We start from the raw sequence: 18,493 nt of genomic DNA, 5'->3' as shown, positions 1-18,493 counted from the left end.
ATTATTTCCAGCTGTCTGCTCTTCTTGGGTTCACCTGCTTCCATTTTTTTCTGGTGTGACATCAAGTTGCTTGTATGAGATGTCTCTAATTTCTTTATGAATGTACTTCATGCTATGAACTTTCTTTTTATCACTGATTTCATTGTTTTCCATAAGTGTGGATATGCTGTTCCTTCATTTTCATTGATTTGTAGAAAGTCTTTAATTTCTTTCTTCTTTCTTCCCTGACCCAGCTGTCATTGAGTGGAGAGTTGTTCAGTTTCTATGCTTATGTCGACTTTTTTCTATTTCTGTTGTTGTTGAGAGTCAGCTTAGTCTATGGTGGTCTGAAAGGTACAAGGGATTATTTCAGTCTTTTTGTATATGTTGATTATGTTGGTCTTTTTGTATGTGTTGAAGCTTGCTTTGTGACCAACTGTGTGATCTATTTTGGAGAAGGTTTTATGCAGTGCTGAGAAGAAGTGATATTCTTTTGTGTTTGCGAGAAAAGTTCTGTAGATATCTGTTACATCCATTTGTTTCATGACATTTGTTAGTGTTATTAATTCTCTGTTTAGTTTCTGTTTCCTTGACCTGTCCTTTGATGAGAGTGGGATGTTGAAGTCATCCACTATTAATGTATGGGGATTAATATGTGGTTTAAATTTTATTAATGTTTCTTTTACAAATGTGGCTGCATTTGAATTTGGGGCATAGATGTTCAAAATTGAATTTTTTCTTGGCACAATTTTTCTCTTTTGAGTATGAAGTGTCTTTCTTCATTCATTTTGATTTATTTTGGTTGAAAGTATTTTATTAGATATTAGAATGGCTACTGCAGCTTGCTTCTTGTTGTCCATTTGTTTGGGGAACATTTACTCTCAGGTAATATCTGTCTTTGGTTGAGATGTGTTTGAGTTGTGTTTCTTATATGCAGCAGAAAGCTTGGTCACTCATCCATTCTTTTAGTCTGTGTCTTTTTATTGGAGAGTTGACTTCATTGATATTTTGAGGTATTAATGACCAGTGACTGTAAGTTCCTTTCAGTTTGGTGTTGGTTGCAATAGTGTGTTTGTGTCCTTTTCTACTTTTGGTTTTGCTATAGTGAAGTTATTTATGTCCGTTTTTTTGTTTTTTTGGTGGGGGGAGGGTATGGTTAACCTTGAGTGGTGGTTTTCCTTTTAGTATCATGTGTACGACTGGGTATTTGCATAGATATTATTTAAATTTTGTTCTGTTCTGTAATATCTTCTTTTCTCCATGTATGTTTTCTCCGTATATGTTGAAAGTTTTGCTAGGTATAGTAGTATGGACCAGTATCCTTTATTTATTTTTTTTTCTGGGGGGTGGTGTTCAAGATATCTGCCCAGACACTTCTTTCATTTATGAGCTCTATAGAGAAGTCACTTGTGATTCTGATAAGTTTGCCTTTTTTAAATTTTTTTCTGGGCCCTTTTCCCTTTCAGCATTCAATTTTCATTTTCTCTTCTGTTCATTTAGTGATTTAGCTGTTATGCGGCCAGATGATTTTCTCTTCTGGCCTAATTTATTGTAGTTCTCTTGTATCCTTGTAAGCATCTCTTTCTTAACTTTGGGAAATTTTTCTTTTATAATTTGTTGGAAATATTTTATGGTCCTTGGACCTGGGAATCTTTTCTTTCTTCTATTTATAATATTCTTAGGTTTTTCCTTTTCACAGTGTCCTTGATTTCTTTGATGTTTTCTGTCACAGATTTCTTAGGATTTAACATTTTTGGTTTGGATGATGCATCAATTTCTTTTTCTTTTTAGATTTTTTTTTATTTTTTATTTTTTTTTATCAGTTACATTTTATTAACTCTGTATCCCAGCTGTGTCCCGATCCCTCATTCCCTCCCAGTCCCTCCCTCCCTCCCTCATCTCCACCATGCCCCTTTCCAAGTCCACTGATAGGGGGGACCTCCTCCCCATTCATCTGATCCTGTTTTACCAGGTATCTTCAGGACTGGCTGCAAAGCCCTCCTCTGTGGCCTAACAGGACTGCTCCTCCCTTCGGGGGTGGGGAGACCAAAGAGCCAGTCATTGAGTTCCTGTTAGAAATAGTCCCTGTTCCCCTCACTTTGGGAGCATCAATTTCTTTCATTGTGTCTTCTACACCTGAGGTTCTTTCCTCCATCTTTTGTATTTTGTTGTTAATGCTTACCTTTGTAATTCCTGCTTTCTTCCCTAAGTTCTCCCTCTCTAGGATTTCTTAAATTTGTGCTTTCTTTAATGTTGCCATTTCCATCTTCAGCTTTTGCACAGTATTGTTAATTTCCTACACCTGTTTGTTTGTATTTTCCTGTTTTTTTTATTAGATGATCTGTCCAATATTCTTCATCTCTTTGAATTCTCCTGCTGATCTTTCAGTGATTAATTTATTTCTATCTCTAAAGGTTTCAGACTTTTTTTCTCTATTTTCCTGTATTTCTTTATGGATTTTACTTGTTCCCTTTGTTATCATCTTCATAAGCATAGATTTAAGGTTATTTTCTTCTGTTTCATTTGTATTTGGGCATTCATGGTTACTTCCCTTTGGACCACTGGGTTCTGGGGAGGCCATATTGCTTTGGCTTTTGTTGATTGTGTTTTTATACTGACCTTCAGCCAACTGGCTGACTCTGGCATTGGACATTAGATCCTGTTGCCTACTGAAGTGCTCAGGGATGTGGAAATAATCCTGGACAAGAAACTGGATATTCCTGCAGGAGCCCTTCTCAGTTTGGTGGAAATAACCTGAGACTGGTGGGTGGCTCTCAAGGAATTTCCAGTCAGAATCATCAGATGTTTGATCCTGGGGAACATGTGGACTCCTCAGGTACTCAAGGATCCTCCTCTCACAGGGAAGACCTGGAGTCAGCTACTCTACTACTGCCTTTATTTCTCTTAAGTTAGTGAGCCCAGTCACTGTGCTTAGACAATGTGCTTGCTGTATGTAGCCTTTCTAGAGAACCTGTGAGCTCAGAGGTTCTGCTGGTCTCCATAGGAAGACTGAGTGTGTCTTGGAGCAGTGTCTTAGTTTCTTCTGTGGGTCCCAAGTGTCAGAAGGCCCATGGTTGGAGCCAGGTGCTCAGAATGGTGAGAGTGGTCCCTGAGTTTGGAGCTGGGTGTCCCTGGTACTGTAAGGTATCCCATTTAAGGACACTGAGAGTAGGCACCTGAGTTTTGAGCCATAAACCAGAATACCCAGAAGGTATTTATGGGACAGTGAGAGTGTGTGTTCTGTTCTGGAACCTCACCCAGGTACTGGAAGGAAGATATGTACTGCATGGTCAGTGAGAGTAAGCACCTGAAGTAAGAGCTGCAAACCACCAGTACCAGACAGTGAGCTATGGCAGGAAGCCTATCACTTTGGCTGTGCCAGGCAGAAGCCTGGGAACTATTCCAGGGAATAGCAGGGTGGCCTGAAGGTGGACCCTTGAGTTTCCCTGTGGGTTCTTCTCTCACCTGCAAAGAACAGATGTAAAGGTTTTGAGGGCCACAGTATTCCCTGCTGGTCACTGTGCTCTCACTCCTGAGCTGCTGTTCAGATCTCTGCATGGTTGGTGACACCATCAGCCATCATGGATCTCTTTAAAGACTGTATTCTCGCATTGTTTTTTTTTTCTTTTGTATAAATGTTCCAGGTAATTATTGATTCAGGCCTTATTTCTGAGTTTGTCTTACTTGGAGAAGTGTTTTGTTCCATGGCTTCTGTTTCTTCTCATGTGTTGTGAACTGTAGTATGCATGCAATGAGCCATTTAAGGAGAAACTGGAAAATGAAAGTGTTGAGCTTAAGAAGATAGTGGTCACAGTGAGGAAGATTCAGTGGGGAAAAGAGCACATTTACAATTAGACTAGAGACCATGTGGTTGGAATGGCCCAGATCTGCTCATATATTTGAACACTCAATTTTCAGTTAGTGGAACAGATTTGGAACTATCAGTAGAAATGCTGTGTTGGAGGAGCTCTTTCAGTGAACGTGTTTTGAAACTTCAAAATCACATGCCAGGATCAGAGTTTCTTTTTCTGCATGCTGCTTGCAGATCTAGATGTACCTTTTCAGCTCCATGTTGATTTAATGATCAGAAAATCCCAGATGTTCGATTTTACCAATACAAACTCATGAGCTAGATGCTGGCTTGAGAACTTGCTGGCTCAGTGAGGAAAGAGAAAGCAACTAGCTGACCTTCAGCTTACATCTCAGATGGCAAAGCCCAAAGCCGACAGCTAAAAACAAAAAGTCGAGACACAGCATCAGCTGGTTACTTGGTCTGACTCTTGGTCTAGGGCTAACTGTATTTAATCCTGTTTACAGAAGGCTCTTGGATGAGGGGTGTGAGCTGCTCCATGGGTTAGTATTTACAGAAGAAAGAAAGCCCTAGGATTAAAGTTTGAACCATACCACAATTAGAAACAGGGGTTTATACTTTACAATATAAGGGTTCACAATGGAATCAAATATCCTGCAACAGCTCCTTGCTTGCCTACTGCCATTGTTTTTTCCCATGAGGATAATGAAGTATCCTCTGAAAGTATAAGCAAGCCTCCAATAAAAAGCTTTCTTGTAAGTGTTGCTTTGCAATGGTGTCTCCTCACAGGAGAAAAACAAAAACCAAGAAAGGTCGTTTCTCTAATGTCTGTATTCTGCCTGTAATCTGTCTGTATTCTGCCCATGTCCTGAGAAACAGAAAGGCAAAATTAAAAAATAAGGAGCTGACATTTTTGAGAAAACATTGAGTCAGTGATTGTGTTGAATAGTTTTATGTCAACTTCACATAAGCTGAAGTCATCTGAGAGGAAGGACTCTTAATAAAAGGCTTCCATAACATGTAGCTTTACGCAAGCATGCAGTGCACTTTATTAATTAGTGAATGATGAGGGAGTGCCAAGCCCAATGTGGGTGATGTAACCACTTTTACATAAACCAAAATGGGAACAGCTATAAACTTTCTGGTGTGACTGAGCCATCAGGATGTTACCCCATTTCCACTAAGAAGGTGACACCAGATTTCCAGGGTGTATATATGCTGTATTTTATTTTTGGTGGTTTGCTTTCTGTGATAAACTTTCTGACTTTCACAGGTTACTAAAGAATTTTCTTAGTCATGTGCCTCCAGTGATAGATAACAATCAAAGGATGCTGAAACTTAACATGTTTTGACTAGGAAGGCTCATGGTAATTTGCATCAGCACAGAGCCAGTCTTGGGAAGCAAACATCCAACAGGAATCAAAATAATAGATTGGTGGGTTTCAGACACTCTGTTGCCCCTGTAGCCATGACAGCTGGAGGCTGTAGCCTCAGGCAGTGCTGAGTCCTCATGTGCTGTCCCAGCCCCACCCTCCTCATGGACTCTCCTAACCTCTTTTTCTTTCAGATACTTGGGACTCCTTTGGTCCAGTTCACTGCCTACTAGTGTGTGCTGCAACAGGCCCTCCAAACCCATGCTCTTGCCTTCATCTCTAGTTGCTATGATATAAACACACTATAGAAAAAAATAACATGCTAATATCATTTCTTGCTCCATTATATTATGTTTTTTCTGTGTCCTATATCCTATGTCCTATAGGTACTTAGTCTAAGAAAGCATATGGTAAATTATACCATGCATTCCCTAACCCAGGCAGCCTGACTTATAGAAATCCATCTCTAAAATTGGGAATTTAACTTGAGTGCTGTCATACATGACTCATATCTAGATTAAAAAATGTAACAGAGATTAACAGATTATGAATTTGGAGAACCGGGTCAAGGGAATATTTGCAAGAAATATTAGAAGTTTAGTCCACCAGGGGCCCCAAACGATTCTAAGTTAGTTATTAAAAGTTTGCTGATTGCTTTGGCATGCTGTAGAGAAATATTAATGCAGCGAGATGACTACTGTGGCAATGTCAGCATTTCATCATCCCCAGGCTATGTATTCATAAAACTTGGAGTTTGAGCTAACATCACCACTCCCTTTATTCCATTTAACATTATAGAATGTTATTTCATCTGTTTATGTCCTTTAAAGAAGAAGTTATTTCTATTACATTACCTTGGGTCCTCTTTTTCCTGGAACTGTATACTTTGTACTTTTCCTTGCTCAACCTTTTTCATTATAGATCTGCATAAGACTGGCCATTAACAATGCTGCAGCACACTCAATACTAGGTTGCTTTGAAATGTCCTCTGCTAATTCTATTAATCAAATTCTTGCCCTTGGGTCTTTAGTTTAGCCTCAGGCTGAGTTTTTAGACAATGGCAAAAATCAGCCACATCTTTTGCCAGAGTATTATAACAAGGGACTCTAGGCCACATATTAATATTGTTACCCCTGAAACTGACCCTCATGGTTCACATCACCCTCAGCCCTACTGACTGCCATGTGCAAACTAGGATGGGCCATTAAGGCCCTCATAAAATGTCCAATCTTTATCTAGTCCTGTGTTCCAACATGTTCTATATTCCTCAAAACCAAAGCATATTCAGACCTGTCACAGCAATACCCCAGTTCCTGTCACCAACTTCTGAAGTCTTAGTCAGTCTTCTATTGATGTGAAGAGATACTGTGACCATTGATCTCTTGTACAAGAAAGCATTTAATTGGGGCTTGCTTACAGTTTCAGATGTTTAGTCCATTGTTTTCATGGTGGAGACCATGGTGGCACAGAGTCAGAGATGTGGTTAATAAAAGCTGAGAGTTCTACATCCAGATATACAGGCAGCAGGTAGAGCTGCACTGATGAACTATGTAAACTATAATATTTAATATATATTAAATATTTTAAGATGAATACTGATATATAATTATTTATCTTTGGCTCATGAATCCTAGAATGGCAGTCATCCATAGAAGGGGAAGTTTCCAAGCAATATGATGTCAGTACTAGTGGAACTAATGAAGAGCATTCTCAACAAGGTTGCTTTCTCATGGCCATCTAGACTTGTGAATCTCAGGTTTGCTTCTACCCTCAAGGGCACAGATTTATGGTATCTGTTGTAGAGATAATATCAGAACAAATTCTTACACAGTTTCTGTAGTTGAAAGAGGAACCATTTCACCTTCTCAACTTCGACAAGACAATTCTGTTTTGGGTATCTCAGTTACTGTGAGGAAACCACCACAATCAAGGCAACTTAAAAAGGAAGCATTAAATTGGACTTATGTTCTAGAGAGTTGAAATTTCTGATGAGGGACTAAAGGTATGGCAGCAAGAATAACTGATGGTTCAAATCCAAAGCTAAGCAGGAAGGAGAGAGTACACTTGGGATAGTGCAGTCTTTGGAAACCTCAGAGCCTACTCATGTTACACAGATCCTTAAAGACAGCCATACCTCCAATGCTTCCACCGAATTGGAAAGAAGTATTCAAACAATTGAATCTAAGGGAGTCATTCTCTTTCAAACCACCACACATTTCTTTAATACTTTTCATCTGCACAAACCCTACCATACACTTAAGTGAGAATGTTATGCTTCCAACATACAATGCCACAGACTAAATATTGCCATTCCACAAAGAAAGAAACAAAGGTGTTCCCATTCCTGCGGCTCTGTCACTTGTAACACACAGAATGTCTTTCAGGCCAGTTCTACTGCACACCTGCTTCCTCAAAAAAAATATCTGACTACAAGTGATGTAAGGAATTAAATTATATTTTAGCTTATAACTCCAACAGAAATACTTCCTTATGTTGGGAAAGACATGAGGACAGTGTTGGGAGTATACCTCCAGAACTGGGTCTAATGCCAGGTTCACAAGCAAATAGAAATTTCCACAGGTGTAAAACCTCACATACTCCACAGTAATTCATTTCCTCCAAGGAGACTCCATTTCCTAGAGGTACTACAAACTGAAAAATAGCATCACCACCTTGGAATCCAATATTCAACAGAAATTTTCAGGAGGATTTTTTTTTACATTGAAAACATAACAGTTACAGGACCTAATATATGTGACCATAGTCTACCATAGTCTTGTAAGATACTATGATAACCCAAACTTCATGTTCCATATAATAGTCCCAAGAAGTTTTTTTTTTAACTTTTTCCTTTAAACTGCAGTAACAAAAGAAAGAATGTTATGAATCAGGATATCTAAAATAAATTAGTTGATGCATTTCATAGGGGAGTTACATTAAAATTGAAAAGTATCTGTCATTGTGTTTAGATAGGACCTCATAACAATGTTAGTCTCTCCATGGGTGCCATCGATGAACACTAAGAATGGTAATATAATCCCTCTCTGTGTTATATGTCACTCAGGAAAAAAAAAATTAGCCAATGTCAGCATTTCATCATTAGGCATTGATTTCATCATTCCATTTGATCGCTTTCCTTGGAGCATTTGTAAATGGAAAGGTCATGCTAGTGGGACAAAGAATCTATACTAGTCAACCTTGAAACATTTGCCTTGCATTTTAGAAAACAAATCTAATACTAACATGATTTGATAATTAAGATAACATTCTAATTCGGTGGCCATAATTGTTTCTTGTTCGTATAGTGTCCGGAATATTTTCTAGAATAGGAAAGCACATTCACTTTAGTTTATTATGGTCAAATGGAGATTTTGGCAAAGTATAAAGGAAGTTTTCATGAAAATCTAAAAAAAAAAAATGCAAAATCAAACACAAAGCAATTTAAAAGAAAAAGAAAGTAGATAAGTAGATGTACTTACAGGAAGAAGATTCCCTGTGAGTATTCCTGAGGATTCTGTGGACTCTACTATATGCTCAAAAAGCTTCTAATCCACAACTTGTCATGGTGTCCCCAGATGCTTTGTGCAAACTCCTGCTACTTCATTTGGAGCAGCCTCTACAGGTCACCTCCTATCATAAACATTGAGTATCTCAAGTTTGCTTGTCTAAACTAACAGACCTCATTGTTCCTGTACTTCCAATATATGAATTCAGTTCAAAATTTGCAAAATGATAATGTGCTATTGCCACTCCTTGTGGCAGCCAACATTCTAATTCACTTATTTATTTATTTACGCTGTTTCCGATAAGGCTTAATAAAATAATAGCACATTCATATTACTGAGTAGCTCTACATCCCTTGTGTATGGATGTGGATGGGATGCTTGCATCTCTAGTAAATTTCACTGTGGAAAGAAAATTTAACACAAATGTTTTTACAACTGTACAAATTTATCCCCCTACATAACCTACAGTATTATAAAAAGAAAAAAAAATAACTCAGTTATTGTCATTACACTAAGAACACTAATATAGTATAAAACATTTCAGCATATATTGAGTAACATTTGCTTAATGTAAAGCATTATTACAAAAATGCAAAGGTTAAGTAACCTTATTTGTGTGCCTGAACTGTGTTCTGTCCTGTACTGGTTAGTTGGTTAGGTTTTTTTTTTGTTGTTTGTTTGTTTGTTTGTTTTCCTTAACTTAAGCTACAAGCATGTGGAAAGAGAGAGCCCCCTTTGAGGAAGTGCCTCCACCAGATTAGTGTTTATATAAATCTACCGGGTCATTCTCTTCAGCAATGTTTGGTGTTCATGGAATCGGCCCATTGTGTACAATGCCACCTTTGAGCAGATGGTTCTGGGAGGCATAAGGAAGAGGATGAAGTGTTTGAAAAGATTGAACACATACTATTTTTCCATAGGACCTTAGAGTAATACCTAGAACCTCATAAGGAAGCTTATAATAGAGCAGACAGTATTAGCCAATTTGTCCTAAGATACAAACTGCACATTGTGTTTCTCTGTCAAAGTCCTGCTTCAAAACCAAAGGGGTAAACTAAGTCAGAGTGTAGATCCCCAGTTGCTGCCTGGTTGGTAATCCAGCAGGCTTTTTCTGATGCTAATTTTTCAGGCTGCAACTGATGGTTACCAACCATGGCTTCCACTGACAGTGGCAAACTGAGGGGGCAGAATTAGATTACTGGTGTAGGCCAGGCCAGTGCTGGTAGCTTCGTAGCATGGTCTTACATCTACCGTGTAAGCATCGGAGATGGCTATTGGCTCTAGCATTGGTGCTCCACTGAAAGTGGCAAAGCATCGTCTTACAAAGAAAAGGAAGGAGAGAAAAGACCACACACACATACACACACACACACACACATTTACACCTGATGAAGTAAGACAGACTCCAGCAGGTGGGTTTCAACAAGCTTTTCTAGCTTTTCTTTCTCCCAGTTTATACACCCAAGAAAATTCTTTTAAACAAAATAAAAATTACAATTTGATTACATGTTATTTTTCTTTAAGTGAATTACAATGAGTATATGTAAGAAAAATATATTCCCCAATACCTTCACATGATCAAGGTTTTACATATTCTGGGTGAAAAACCAAAAAGCAAAACAAGTTATTTTCAAGAATCCATATACATTTGTAACTAAACAACTTGTTATAAATTAACAAGGTGAGCAAACAAGGTAATTTCTTAGCTACTTTTCTCTACTAGCAGGCTGCAATTTACAGTTACAAAGAAAGAATTAACTTACAAAGTAATCTCTCACAAAAGTCTTAAAAGAATCACAAATCTAAACTTTTATATAAAAACCAACCAGCCATCTCTACTTTAAATCTTTAAGGTGTACATCTACACATTAATAATTTTGTTTTAATTCACTATCAGGAAGCTGAGAGCAAAAGCAAGTATAAGGAAGTCAATTGTTTTGTTGAGAATGTCACCTCAGCCAGTGCTATCTTGGGCTATTGTTCTCACTCACCAACCTTTAAAAGTCCCTGGCCTTACTATTAAGGTGTACTTTCCTGAACTTCAGAATGTTCTCTAAGATAATTTACATCACAGCCATTAACAAAAATATCTTTACTTAACCTTGCTAAACACTCTGTTTTTTCCTAAAATTTTCTACATCATATCCACTGGCAAAAGCATCTTTTCCTAACCTTGCTAAATAAATCTATTTTTCCAAACTCATTGTAAAGTTAATGGCCATTGCTAACAATCTGCATCTGAAGGTTCTCCTCAAAGGTGGTAGTTAAAATTAAATCATTAATGTCTCCAACAACCTTGCCTAAAAGAGATCAAGCATTCTTAATTTTAAGTGCCAGATACGCTGCATAGTCAGGGGCTGGAATTTCCATTAGAGTTTTCATATGATTCGTATATTAGGAGGATTATAAGGCTACAAGGGTAATAAGCAGAGCTATGGTTCCATAACAGCATGAAAGACCTAGAAATTGTACTTCCTGGTACTTCTGAGCTCTGCCACAAACTGAGACAAACCCATCATGGCTCTGCTAACTGGTTGATTGCATTCCATGCATTCTAGAGCTGTTTGCTATTCCTTTGGCACACACTCCAGCAATTGTCCTCTTGTCTTATGTTTTGTATACTCAAAATTGTCTCCATATTCCATAGTTCTTTGTAAATTCTCAATTCCCCCCAGACTTCGAGTTCAGCCTCAACAACCTCTGCCAAACTCAATGTCTTCTGGAATCAGCACTACACTCAGGACTCTTAACTAAGGGTTTCGTAGGTAGCAGGGAAGCAGATTTCTGCTTCTGTCAGACAAGTCAGCCTGCAAATTGCTTTTCCTCCATTACAGGAGGAATAAACTCTAGATTCATTCACCTTATCTGCCTGTGTCCTTGTGGCTCACCAACAGGGTTTTTCTTCCCATGAACTGGTTCACATAACAAAAAGCAGGCAGGAAGGCTTGAAATCAGAGAATCAACCCTTTTCAGCTTGTGATATAATTTGTGAATATTTAGTAACTGCCACTTTGATTGAGAAATATGTCACTAGGGGATGGGCTTTGAGTTTAAATCCTGACCCCACTTCTAGTGACTAGTTGTCTGGCCTGAAGATGTGAGCTTTGAACTGCTTTAGCTGCTTTAGCTGACGCCTGTTTGATGGTGATTCCATGTCCTTCTGGAACCATAAAACAAATTAAACTCTTTGATAAGGTGCCCTAGATATTTTATTTTATCACATCAATGGAAAAGGCATTAATATACATCCTGGGTGAGTTATTGCATATAAAAATAAAAGAAATGTGAAATCAGAATGAACTACCTCATCATGTAAATTTACAATGTTTTATCCACATGAGTTTGTAGGTACACATGAAGTAAAAATGGACATAGGCTTGAACAGATTACTGACACTTGTCAGATTCTTTTAAATACAGAATAAATAATCCCAAGTAACTAAAACAAGTGTGTTGGCTAACAATCTTACTAAATATTTTGTAGTCATAGATTCCCTTCAGTATGCATTATTTTATATAACATGGAAAGGCTTTACTACATTGATTACATTCATAGGGTTGCACTCCAGTTTGATTTTTTTTCACAATTTGGAAGAGTATTCTGATGTATAAAAAGCTTTACCGTATTGACTATATTCATAGGATTTTTCTCCAGTCTGAATTCTTTCATGACTTTGAAGATGGCTGTGAAGTGCAAAGTTTTTATCGCATTGGTTACATTCATAGGGTTTCTCTCCAAATGGATTCTTTTATGTTTTTGAAGAAAGGTGTGACATACAAAGGCTTTACCACATTGATAACATTTCAAGGATTGCTCTCTGGTATGAATTCTTTTATGAGTTTGAAGACTTGTATGATGTGCAAAGGCTTTACCATATCGACTACATTCATAGGGTTTCTCTCCAGTATGAATTCTCTCATGAATTTGGAGATAGCTGTGACATGCAAAGGCTTTACCACACTGACTACATTCATAGGGTTTCTCTCCAGTATGAATTCTTTCATGACATTGAAGATTACTATTAATGCTGAATGCTTTACCACATTGTTTACATTCATAGGATCTCTCTCCCATATGAACTCTTTCATGTCTTTGAAGATGAGAGCGATGTGCCAAGGCTTTGCCACATTGACTGCATTCATAGGGTTTCTCTCCAGAATGAATTATTTCATGACTCTGAAGTTTACCATTACTAAAGAAGGCTTTACCACATTGACTATATTCATAGGGTTTCTTTCCAGAATGAATTATTTCGTGCCTGGAAAGATAAATAGAATGTGTAAACTTTTACCACATTGCTTAGACTGATGAATCTGTCTAACTGTGTAATTTCACAGTTTTGTCTAATTGTAGAAAAGAAACAGACCTTAAGATTTTGTTACATTGTTTCATTTATGAAGTACCTACTTATTAGGTGTCTTTTGTGTGTCTGAAAATAAATTTGTGAAGAGTAGAGCGTTTTGTATGTGGTTCACATATACAGCATCCATTTTCCAAGCAGGTATTTTCACATCTTTGAAGAGAACTGGAAGAACTCACAGCTTTACCACAGTGATTGCATTCATAATGTTTTCCTATAATACGACTCAGACTATATTTGTATTTGGAACAACACAAATGGAAGAATTTTCATAATTTAATAACAGGGTTTTACTGCAGTGTGAGCTTGTTAATGTATTCCCAATAAAGTCTGAAACACGATTAATTTTATACATTTACAAAATCTTTCAGAGTGGTGACAATGTCATATCTTCTAATTGTTCTGGGAGAGAGAGTGGAATCTTGCCTTTCTCCATATCCCTAATGTTCATGTTGCTTGTATCTAATGTGACCTGTGATATACATATTAAAGCAAGAATAACAAATAAGTGCTATCCACATTGGATTAATACAGTTTAACTTATTACTCATTACAGACATATAATATAAAGATTAAGGTTTCTCCACAAAAACATTTTTGCATCTCATAAACTGCCCATCTCAGTAAACTTTCATAAGCCACTACAAGTACATGAGTAACATGGGACTCAGCATAAACTAATTGAGCACTAGAAGGTTTTGTACATGTAATTTTTGTGTAGGTCTACTGCAATATCTGAGTAGCATCAAACTAAATGAATTTGCAGTTCTACAGAGTAGATCTTATGTTGTGATGATTACAATGTTGATAGCTCTTAAATCATTGATTCCTTGTCTTGTTCCTTGCAAACATGAATCAGCTACTTGACCCTGAGGTATATGAAATATTTACTACTCATCAATGTACTTAAAGCCGTGCTCCTTTACACTGTTGCTTTTCCTTAAAATTTCCAGAAAACATTAAAATATCTTTATAAGCACATTTATGTCATCTTGCACATGAAACTCACCTTCCATGTATTTTAGAATTTTGACAGTGTTCTTCAATATCTTAGTCTTTCCATTTGTAACCTAAAATAAATTACCAGAAAATGAACACGACTGATAATTACATAAAATTTAAGTTACTATCCTCAGTGATCCTTAGAACTATGCCTGTTTTATTTACCACATTCTGCTTTTTTCACAATCAAAATTATAGAAGAGCATTGATAATCAAGAAAACCTTTCCCCCATATTTAAAAAGTAGAAGAAAATCAAAGTCTTACCTATAACAGTGAGGTTCCTGTAGGTCTCTAGCATGATATTTACATAGACACTCTTCTGGAAGGATTCAGCAAAGCACAGTCTTCCAGAGTGAAGTTTATGTGCACATCATTATAGGTCATTACATCCTAAAATATCCCAAAGATGTGTCCAACAGAAAGCATAATTCAGACAATATTGTGAATATATACATCTTTTACAACTAAGTTTAAATGATTCAGGTGATTTCCATACTTATTCTATGACATGAAATAGAAGAGGTGGTTCATTCCTGTCATTTCTGTGCTCTTTGAATAGGATAGAGCTTTGCAAGGGAAGTTCCTCTTAACAGACATATAGACATAGAAAAAGAAAAACAAACCAACAGATCAATCATAATGAGTACACATCAGAGAAGTTGTATGAACAATTACTAACTACAAAAAAGCAAAACAAACAAAAAACATGGGCAAGCAGGTTATTTGGGCACATGCCTTTATCCCTAGCACTCAGGAGTTAGAGGCAGATGTGTCTCATTGAGTTGGAGGAAGGCCTAAGCTATGGAATGAGTTCAAGGACAACCTGAGGTGTATGTTAAGACCTTGTCCCTACTCATCCCCACCAAATAAACAAACAAACTAAGGAACAAACAAAAATTAACCAATCAACCAACTAAATAAATGAAAATGTTAGAGAAAAAATTAAAAAATTTGAAGGTCTCACTGAAGTCATTAAAAAAGTTATGCATTCACTCTAGCTCTGCTTTTATCTCCCAGAAATATGAATACTCACAGTTTAAACTATTAATAAGATACTACTAAAAGAGAATGCATGTTTAACCAGTTTGAAATGGATAGATGAAAATAAAGCAATGTATATGTAGATCATGAAAAAAAAAACATAAGAGAACCAAAGATATGTCTTGAGAATCAAACGTACTTTTTGGACTTCTAAAGCAGGTGAGTTCAATTGGCAGTACTTATAAGGCACTGAAGAAACTATGGAACAAATACATGTGTTGGTCTAAGAAAATGTTAAATCTAAAAAATTCCAATGACAAAAAATCCAGAAAATCTTAGATATCATGCAAAGACTATATCTAAGAATAATAGGAATACAAAAAGGAGAAGAATAGAAGCTCATTGGCACTGAAATGATTTTAACAAAATCATAGAAGAAAATTTTCATAACTAAAAAAAGAAATATATAAATATACAAGAAGATATACAGATCACCAATTAGATTGAACCAGAAAGCAAAGTTTCCTCACAACCTAATAATCAAAATGTAGAAAGAACATTAAAACATGCAAGAGAAAAAAAAACTAACATCTGGAGATAGGCCTATGAAAATTACACCTAACTTCTCAACTGAAACAGTAACAGGCAGAAAGCCTTGGGCAAGATGTACTAAAGAATAAAGAGTCCACAGATACCGGCCAAGATTACTAAACCCAGCAAAACTTTCAATCACTAGAGATGGAGAAAATAAGAGCTTCCACAATTAGAACAACATCTATCTACAAATCCAGCCCTACAGAAAGTGTCAGAAGAAAAACTCTAAACAAAGGAGGTTAACTATACATACAAAAAGACAGGAAATAAATAATCTCACACCAGCAAAACGTAAATAAAAAAACACACAAACACATGCACACACACACACACACACACACGCCTCAACTACTACCAGCAACAACAAAACTACAGATATTAACAACCATTGGTCACAGATATCTCTCAATATAAAAGGCATCGATTCCCTAATAAAAACTTCAGACTATCAGAATGCATGTGAAAACAGGATCCATCCTTCTGGTGCATACAAGAAACACACGTCAATATCAAAAAGGGATTGGAAAAAAGATTTTCCAACCAAGTGGACCTGAGAATTAAGTTGGTGTAACTTTACTAATATCTAACACAATACTCTTTAAACCAAAATTAACCAAAAGGAATTGGAAAATACATTTCATATTCATCAAAGGAAAAATACAGCAAGCAGGTATCTCAGTTCTGAACATCTATGCTGCAAATGCAAGGATACCCATATCTGAAAACAAAAACAAAAACAAAATTATGACTTACCCTTAAACCATACATGTATCCTTACATACTGGTAGTGGAAGACTTTATCACCCTAACTTCACCAACCAACACTCGAGCTAACATATATTAAAAACCAAATGGAGTTCCATAGAACATTGCACCCAAACACCAAAGAATATACCTTCTTCTCAGTACCTTGTGGAACTTCATTCAAAACTAACCACATATGCATTTGCTTAAGAAGTTTCCACGGATAAAGGAAAATTGAACTATCCTCCAGTATCCAATTAGTCACCACATATTAAAGCTAGATTTCAACAACAACAAAACAACAAAAGGCCTACAAACTCATGGGAACTGAACCACTCACTTCTTAATGAATATTGGGTCAACATTGAAATAAAGAAAGAAATTAAAGATTTCCTAGAATATAAAAATGACTGCACGACATACCCTACATATAGGACCCAATGAAAGTAGTACAAAAAAGAAACTTAATATCATTAAGTGACTACGTAAAAAAAAAAAAAAAAAAAAAAAAACAGCTCATCTGAAAAGTATAGAACTAAAGAAGCAAGCATACCCAAAGGAATAGGAAAAAGAGAACGTTATTATTATTTATTTTTTATTTTTTCCCCATTTTATTTTATTTTTTTTATCAGTTACATTTTATTAACTCTGTATCCCAGCCGTGTCCCGATCCCTCATTCCCTCCCAGTCCCTCCCTCCCTCCCTCCCTCCCTCATCTCCACCATGACCCTTTCCAAGTCCACTGATGGGGGGGACCTCCTCCCCATTCATCTGATCCTGTTTTATCAGGTATCTTCAGGACTGGCTGCAAAGCCCTCCTCTGTGGCCTAACAGGACTGCTCCTCCCTTCGGGGGTGGGGAGACCAAAGAGCCAGTCATCGAGTTCCTGTTAGAAATAGTCCTTGTTCCCCTCACTTTGGGAAACCAATTGGTTACTGAGCTACCACAGGCTACATCTGAGTGGAGGTTCTAGGTTATATCCATACATGGTCCTTGGTTGAATGTCAGTCTCAGAAAAGATCCTGTGCCCAGATATATTTGGTCCTTGTGGAGCTCCTATCCTTTCCCCATCAGACTAACTCCCCTTCTTTCTTATGATTCCCTGTACTCTGCCAAAGGTTTGGTCATGAGTCTTTGCTTTGAAAACACTGCTAGTTAGAGTCTTTCAGATGCGCTCAGTAGACTCCTGTCATACGTTCAATGCAAACCCATCTGTCTTTCTAAATGAGGATTGATCATCTTACCCCATGTCCGCTCAATTGATTATCTTTTTTAGGTGTATAGATTTCATTATGTATATCATATCTTATAGGTCTATATAAGTGAGTATATCCCATGTTTGTCTTTCTCCTTCTGGGATATTTCACTCAGAATGATCTTTTCTAGATCCCACCATTTGCCTGCAAATTTCATGATTTCCTCCTTTTTGATTGCTGAGTAGTATTCCATTGTATAAAAATACCACAATTTCTGTACCCATTCCACCGGTGATGGACATCTGGGTTGTTTCCAGGTTCTGGCTATTACAAATAGAGCTGCTATAAACATGGTTGAGCAAGTGTCCTTTTTGTGTACTTGAACAAACTTTGGGTATATACCTAGCAGTGGTATAGCTGGGTCTGGAGGAAGCACTATTCCTATTTGACTTAGAAAGCGCCAGATAGCTTTCCAGAGTGGTTGTACCATTTTACATTCCCACCAGCAGTGGAGCAGGGTTCCCCTTTCTCCACAACCTCTCCAGCATGTGTTATCGCTTGAGTTTTTCATCTTGGCCATTCTGATGGGTGTAAGGTGATATCTCAGGGTCGTTTTGATTTGCATTTCCCTGATGGCTAATGAGGATGAGCATTTCTTTAAGTGTTTTTCTGCCATTCGATATTCCTCTGTCGAGAATTCTCTGTTTAGCTCTGTTCCCCATTTTTTAAGTGGATTACTTGGATTGCTGCTTTTCAGCTTCTTTAGTTCTTTGTATATACTGGATATTAGTCCTCTGTCAGATAAAGGGTTAGTGAAGATTCTTTCCCAATCTGTAGGCAGTCGTTTTGTTTTGATGACGGTATCCTTTGCTTTACAGAAACTTTTCAGTTTCATGAGGTCCCATTTATTGATTGTTGCTCTTAGAGCCTGTGCTGTTGGTGTTCT

Source organism: Meriones unguiculatus, chromosome 5 (genome assembly GCF_030254825.1).
Source record: "Meriones unguiculatus strain TT.TT164.6M chromosome 5, Bangor_MerUng_6.1, whole genome shotgun sequence".
NCBI classification, from domain to species: domain Eukaryota; kingdom Metazoa; phylum Chordata; class Mammalia; order Rodentia; family Muridae; genus Meriones; species Meriones unguiculatus.
The sequence above is the reverse complement of the archived record's forward strand: the minus strand, read 5'-3'. Positions refer to the sequence as shown.